The sequence below is a fragment of the Nycticebus coucang genome, chromosome 7 (genome assembly GCF_027406575.1).
Source record: "Nycticebus coucang isolate mNycCou1 chromosome 7, mNycCou1.pri, whole genome shotgun sequence".
Taxonomy (NCBI): Eukaryota; Metazoa; Chordata; class Mammalia; order Primates; family Lorisidae; genus Nycticebus; species Nycticebus coucang.
In genome coordinates, this window is record NC_069786.1 from 78129627 (window position 1) to 78137295 (window position 7669).

Consider the following 7669-nt stretch of genomic DNA (forward strand, 5'->3'; position numbering starts at 1 on the left):
AAAGCTTATTTTTACAGAGAAAGTATAGAAAGGGAAAATTCAGGATCTGAGTAAAGATCCTGCCTGGCTTCTTTCATTTCTCAAAGTCGATTAGAAAGGAAATTGATCTTTTATAGCAAAAAAGTTACCTGAAATGTAATTTGTGTCAAGTTATCATCTATGGAAATAAATAACTTTTATGGCCTGTGGAATCCACTTGTCTACATTTGCAAATATTGGTAATACATACTGGATACCACATTGATCCAGAAAAGCAGGTTTAGAGAGAGAATCACGGCCCGAGTGGAGAATCACTGGATCCTGAGTGAAGGATTTGTTACAAGAAATAATAATCAACTCAAAATAAATTGAATTAAGATGAGATTTTATTGAGATAGAGTTTTTTAAATATAACTCAAGGGTAGAGATGTAGTTCTCTTTCCATTTCTCTGTCTCTTCCCCTGCCATCTAGGTTTCTTTGTCTTTCAGCCTCCCCCACTCCCCCCCTTTCTCCCTCTCTCCCCCTCCTCCTCTCTCTCCCTCCCTTCCTCCAACCTTATCTTGATACTTTAAGGTTCATTCAGCACCCAGTCATAGGTCACATGGCCTTCCAGACTGAGGGCTTCTGACCAATGGGCTAGTATCTCTTGATCCAATTGTTGGAAATATTGATTGTTACAATTCAGCCAATGGATAGACCATGAAAGGGGAGAGTTTCAATTTTTGTTCCAAACAGCTGCGGGCAGCTGCCAAGTGCAAAAATGGCTACTAAGAGGCAGCGGATGGACCTTTTCACTGAAGGACGTGAGGACCAGGCAGCATCCTGTGACATTCCCCACCATACTATATCTTCTCTGTTATACAGCAGAAAGGAGTTGGATTCAATTGCTGTTCTTAAGCAGAGAACCAAGTAACTCACTTGGTGTTTTAGCTCTATCATATTTATATGTGAAAGAAGCCTATTTCTACTCTACATGTAAAGATTACTTAGAGTATATATTTCAAAGTACGGAGTCTTTTAGTCATCAATACTATTATTAGATATGGCCATTATAGGTCTTGTAGTATTTTTTGTTGTCTCAAAAGTCCAATTCTTAAAATAAAAACGATCTTCATTTTGGATAACTGTTTGGTTTTCTGGACAATCAGAAATGAAGGGCCCAGATCCCCATTCTCATGGTAGGGTCATCATAAATATGTGACAATAATTGTAAGAGATTTTATGATGTTTCTTGTCCCTTTAGGATTGTGATCTTCCTTCTGAATAACAGGAAACTGTTCTGTTCCCTGAATATTATATAAAGAAAATACTCATTTTTAATCTCAAGCCATAAATAAAATAAATAAGACATTTCTTTACAAGTATAAAAATTACCAAAGTGGGACTGAGAAATTATAATGTACAAAAAGCATAATGAAATTACAAAATGCTGCAAGTAGAAGATGTTTTAGGGAACATTTAGAGATTAAATGTCCAATCTACCCTTTTAATTTTCAGGTTTAGAAACTAAAGTTCATTGGAAATTAGGAGCTAGTTCTGAGCCTCGTTATTCAAATTTAAGCAAAGTAGCAAAATCTGGACTTAAAAAGTATGTTAGGGAAATGAAAATGATTACTTATATTCTGTCTTTCTCTTCATTAAATACTATTGTTTGTTTGTTTGTTTGTTCAGTAATTCATCAATATAACTCATCATTTAAGGATACAAGAGAAAATTGATTGACTTTTCCTTGTCCACTTGACTCAATTATTATTTTATTTATATTAATTTTTTTCTTGCAACAGAGTTTCTCTTTGTTGCCCCAGGTTAAAGCGCTGGGGCATCATAGGTCACAACAACTTCAAACTCTTGGGCTTCAGTGATTCTCTTGTCTCAGCCTCGTGAGTAGCTGGAATTATGGCATATATGGCATGTATGGGGAACATGCCATGGGTAGTTGGCTGGGTAGTTGGCTAGTTTTTGTCTGTTTTTATTAGAGATGGAGTCTCCAACTTGTTCAGGCTGCTCTCCAACTCCTGAGCTCCAAGCATTCCACCCACCTTGGCCTCCTATAGTGCTAGGATTACAGGTGTAATCCAGTGAGCCACTGTGCTTGGCTTATTTATATTAACTTTGTTTTCACCAGTTTCAAAAGTGCTGTGTAGTATATGCTTTTTAATAAAATTAATTGAAAGTGATATTATTAAGGGTATTCATAACATTTACTGACATACTGATCATAATTGATATCCTTGACATGTCTCAAAACAGAATCAGAGATTCAAGAGCTAAGAAAAGATTGAAAGAATACTACAAGACTTAATTTCTATCACATACTCATCCTGAATATCAAGGACAGGGATTATATTTAATTTACAGAACTTGCATAAATGGGTATGCTAGCAAGAACAGAAGAAAAACAACAAGAGCTTTAAGGATTTCAAAAAGAAAAAATCATAATTCACTACTTTGAACATACACTAGCCTGGAATACCATCATTTGATGATGAGCTCTGTCAGAGAGGAACATTAAAAAGTTTGAAAATTCAGAGTGAATGAAACATGAACTTATAAGTCTAAATAGTTGCACTGATATATCAGGGAAATAGGCAGGAATCATTTTAACATTGAACCATATGCAGTTGTTTGTATATTGCTTTTTTCCCCCTTGAGACATTCTGGCTGCCTTCCCATTGGTCAAGTCTCTTGGCTCATTTGTAAACTTAAATTTCATTCAGGGAAAGCCTTTCATGTCTATTTATATCACATTCTACTTTCATTTGGTTTATTTAATGATTTATTAAATGCATTAAGCACAGCACAATTTCCTATGAGAGTTGAAACATATGAATAAAATTATTTTAAAATTATGTTTATGTTGTGATTTATAGAATTGCAAATTGTCAAAGACATAAGGGATGATGGTAAAATAGCACACAGTTGCTTGGAGCCTCGGCATTACTCGGAGACTTCACTTGAAAGCTGGTAATTTCCCTGAAATAGCCCATAGGGGAAGCACATGCAGGGCAAACTCACAGCACATGGTTTGAATAGATGTTCCTACGTAGTGAAGGGCCAAACTGGGGAAGGCATTAATAAAGAATATGAATGCAGGGGCAACTTCATGACTCAGATCCTGACCCCATGTTTATTCAATTTTTATAATCTGCCTTATCGAAAGAAGGAAGATGTTTTATTTAGGACCAAACGTTTGATTCTTTAAGCCTGAGTTAATGACTGTTTTATGCAGAGCCATACAACTGCATACTTCATTTATTATTTGATGGATTTAGAAAGGAGAAAAAATTTTCTAGTGCTTATAGCAGCTTATACTGAGAAAAAACAAGTTACTTAACCTTTCTGTGTATTAGGGTCTTTAAACAATTCAATCATTAATTCAAGAAATACTGAAGTGCAGGCTCGGTATCTGTAGCTCAGCGGCTAGGGTGCCAGTCACATACACCAGAGCTGGTGGGTTTGAATCCAGCCCGGGCTTGCCGAGCAACAATGACAACTGCAACCAAAAAATAGCCAGGCATTGTGGAGGGCGCCTGAAGTCCCAGCTACTTGGGAGACTGAGGCAAGAGAATTGCTTATGCCCAAGAGTTTTAGGTTGCTGTGAGCTGTGACACCATAGCACTGTACCCAGGGCAACATAGTGAGACTCTGTCTCAAAAAAAAAAAAAAAAAAAAAAAAAAAGAAAGAAAGAAAAGAAAAGAAATAATGACGTGCAAAGCATTTTGCTAATTCCTGGGATGGAGTTGGAACGAGTGACAGGATTTGATGCTGGCAGGATATATAGGCCAGATCTAAAAGGGCTCGTATGACATACTAAGCAGTTAAGATTTATTCGTTTTAGTCTTCATTTTAGTCTGGTTAGTCTGTTGGGTGTCGCTAAAGGATTCTAAACAAGGGAGAGATATGATTAGGCCCAGTTCTTAGAAATAACACACTAGTGGTAGTTTGAAGCATGAATTAAAGGAAGATTAATTTAGACCTAGTTAAAAGGCAATGGTAATTAATTGAACCAGAGATGATGGTAGCCTGAAAAAAGGCCATGTCAGTGGTGATGGGGAGAAAAAGATGGGTTTGAGAAATAGTTAGGAAGTTCATTTGTAATTAATTAGATGTGGAAGCTAAGAATCAGCATGCCTTGATAGTGACTGATAAAATGATAGTTACTAGCGCAGAGCGGTTTGGTCGGTCGTTGGGAAAGCATCATTTCTTTGCTCGGCGACTGTGGCTCTTCATTGGGTACCAGAAGCAGCGCGGCGCCCTGAGAAGTGGCCTAAAACTTCGGCGTTGGGTAAAAGAAAATGGCTCGAACCAAGCAGACCGCTCGTAAATCCCCTGGTGGGAAAGCCCCCCCGCAAACAGCTGGCCACCAAAGCTGCCAGGAAAAGCGCTCCCTCTACCGGCGGGGTGAAGAAACCTCATCGCTGCAGGCCCAGGCACCGTGGCGCTCAGAGAGATTCGTCGTTATCAGAAATCGACAGAGCTGCTCATTCGGAAGCTGCCTTTCCAGAGGTTGGTGAGGGAGATCGCCCAGGATTTCAAAACCGACTTGAGGTTTCAGAGTGCGGCCATTGGTGCGCTTCAGGAGGCTAGTGAAGCGTACCTGGTGGGTTTGTTTGAAGATACTAATCTGTGTGCCATCCACGCTAAGAGAGTCACCATCATGCCCAAAGACATCCAGTTGGCTCGCCGGATACGGGGAGAGAGAGCTTAAGTGAAGGCAGTTTTTATGGTGTTTTGTAGTAAATTCTGTAAAATACTTTGGTTTAATTTGTGACTTTTTTTGTAAGAAATTGTTTATAATATGTTGCATTTGTACTTAAGTCATTCCATCTTTCACTCAGGATGAATGCGAAAAGTGACTGTTCACAGACCTCAGTGATGTGAGCATTGTTGTTCAGGAGTGACAAGTTGCTAATATGCAGAAGGGATGGGTGATATTTCTTGCTTCTCATGATGCATGTTTCTGTATGTTAATGACTTGTTGGGTAGCTATTAAGGTACTAGAATTGATAAATGTGTACAGGGTCCTTTTGCAATAAAACTGGTTAAGACTTGATCCAAGTGTTTAACAATTGGGGCTGTTAAGTCTGACCATACATCACTGTGATAGAATGTGGGCTTTTTCAAGGGTGAAGATATACAAGTCTTAACCACAGTGTAAACTTACAGTTTCCTTAAAAAAAAAAAAAAAGTAAACCTGGCAGCTATAGAATACACTATGTACATTTATAATAGCTATTTTATATATTGTAGTGTCAACATTTTTAAATTAAATGTTTTACATTAAAAAAAATGATAGTTACTTTTGGCTCATACAAGTCAGGCATATATAGAAACTTGCACAACTTTAATTCATCTTTACAATAATACAATTGTTAAAGAAGTTGTTGTTTGCCTACCAAGGTATACATGTAAAGCAATAAAGTACATTTTCAGACTACATATGTAATATAAGCAAGGTTAAAAACTAGTTTATGTTGTCTTTTCTTCTGCTAATGAATAGATTGAGAAAACTGGTCTAAATGAACAGTCTTTATGGTTTGACTTTAAAGAACAGCCCTCACTTCCCTATCAAAGTGAGGAAAAGGTCTTATTGCAAATTCTGTATGAAGCTTTGCAGTCTAACATGCCACGACTTGATAGACTGGGGCATCTGAATATCTAGTTCCTGACTCCACAGAGTGAATGTGAAAAGATAGAATTGATGAATACTTGACTGAAACGAATTCCTTGAGTATCTAGCAATGCATTTTATGTCATCTATCATTGTAGTTTCTCAGTACTTAGAAACATGAGCTCTGAATACAAATGTAGAGAACCACCTGTCTACATGGCAGAATTCCAAGAATCCACAGCCCAATTTGTGCTTACCACTAGCAGGCAATGTCGGCAGCCACCATCTACTTGTAGTTCTCAGATCCATTTTTCAAAGGAAGAGTATTGCAGAGAAGCTAACTTTCTGCTGAGTCTGATGTCATGGAGTGCACTCCTGTACACGGCAGTTTGGGACTAGGCGCTAGGATCTGAGGAGGCACGCAGGATCTGAGGGGACTCAGGGGACGTAGACTCACCGTTGATTATTTCTAACATCTCTTCCAGCCATTTGAATTTGATTTTGGAGTTTAACACCGTATGGTCCTGTTGGAGAACAGGGAAAAAGACCGGGAGTACTAAGTGTTTGTCTAGAATAGTTTAATAATATGATAATAATTTCTTTCTTGTTTAATTGATAGGTTTTAATGTGTGTTTGTTTAAGTAGAAATTTTTTGGCAATTTTCTGCCTCACGACTGTAAATTGAGCCTCTGAAATAATACGGTATGGAGTAAAAGATAGAAGGCGGCATGTATTCTAACCAAGAAAGTGGACTATTAAGCTGAGTTTCTAAGATGCAAATATCACTGCAAATAGAGACTGATTCAAAATAGTCATTATTTGTTTATAATTTCTAATCAGTATACTGTTAAAATTAACAGAATTCAATGGTTTCCTTAATATCACGATGTTTGCTATTCACAGCATATTGCAATGATTAAATACATGGCACTAAGTTAAAATCTAGGACCTAGCTTTAAAACTGGAATCTGACCTTTACTGATAGTGACACTGTTAACCAGCTATGGATACTCTAAACTTCAATGTCCTCATATGTAATACAGAAATAATTCTAACTGTCTCACCTGATAATTGAGGTCAAAGTAATTCTTAGTTAATAGTTGCTTGTTAGTACTAATACCAGCAGTACTAGAACAAGTGACTATGGAAGTGGGAAATTCTTTGGCCCACAAAACAATTGAGACAATTTTTTTTTTAAACTAAAAACTAGAAGAAAAGACTCAGATTTTTAGAAAATATATAATTTTGACTAGAGTCAAAATGTGTGTGAGTGTGTGTGTATCTGTGTGGGTTTATATTGGGGTGTGTCTTTGCATATCTGAGCTTTCAATTTGGCTTTAAGATTTGTGAAAGTCAATGTAAAAGAGGAATATCTTTAGTTACATAATTTTTCAGTGTCTAAATGGAAAAGATACACATATACCAAACATTCAGATGAGAAAAGTTTCTCTTAATTTTTAAAGGGATTTCTTAAATTGGTATTTATGGGGAGGGTATTTTAAATAAAGATAGGCTATGTTTTCAACAATCTATTTCAGAAACAAAAATAGTAATGTATTGTTTCTTATTTTATCCTTTGACAAAAGCCAAAGTCTTGTCACTAATGGACAACTCCATGATGCCAACGCTGTGAAGGATAAAGTTCGTGATAACTATCTCTGCTTTTGGTGTGCCAGTTCATTGACCAAATAAGAACTCAGAGCAAATTGGAAGGTGAATGAAATATACTGTCATCTTATTTAAGATAACATTGTCATTGGCCTTCTTATGAGAGACAGTAAGTAGCAGAATGTTTGAGCTCATTCTCTGAGGTAAGGATAGATTTCACATTGGGAGCAAAGAAATAGTTGTGAAATGGAGGGGGATCAACTCAATATAAAATGCTCTTAATAATCATGGACAAAAATTATTTACATGGGGGATTACTTGCCTTTGAAAATTTTTTCTTTTTTTTTCAAAATATTGGGTATATATGTTTTGTTTATAAACTTAGTGTACAGATTGAGTCAACGTATACATGCAGGGTACCCTTCACCCAGATAGTGTGCATTGTACCCAATAGGTATGAATTTATGCA

The 7669-nt window shown here is 36.8% G+C and overlaps 1 pseudogene across 1 annotated transcript; it reads left to right on the forward strand.

Moving 5' to 3' along the window:
• The first annotated feature begins 4196 nt into the window (after nucleotides 1-4196).
• LOC128590604 (histone H3.3A-like) lies at nucleotides 4197-5034 on the forward strand (annotated as a pseudogene). The gene has a single exon (XR_008381300.1). The product of XR_008381300.1 is annotated as a histone H3.3A-like (transcript).
• Nucleotides 5035-7669: the final 2635 nt, after the last annotated feature.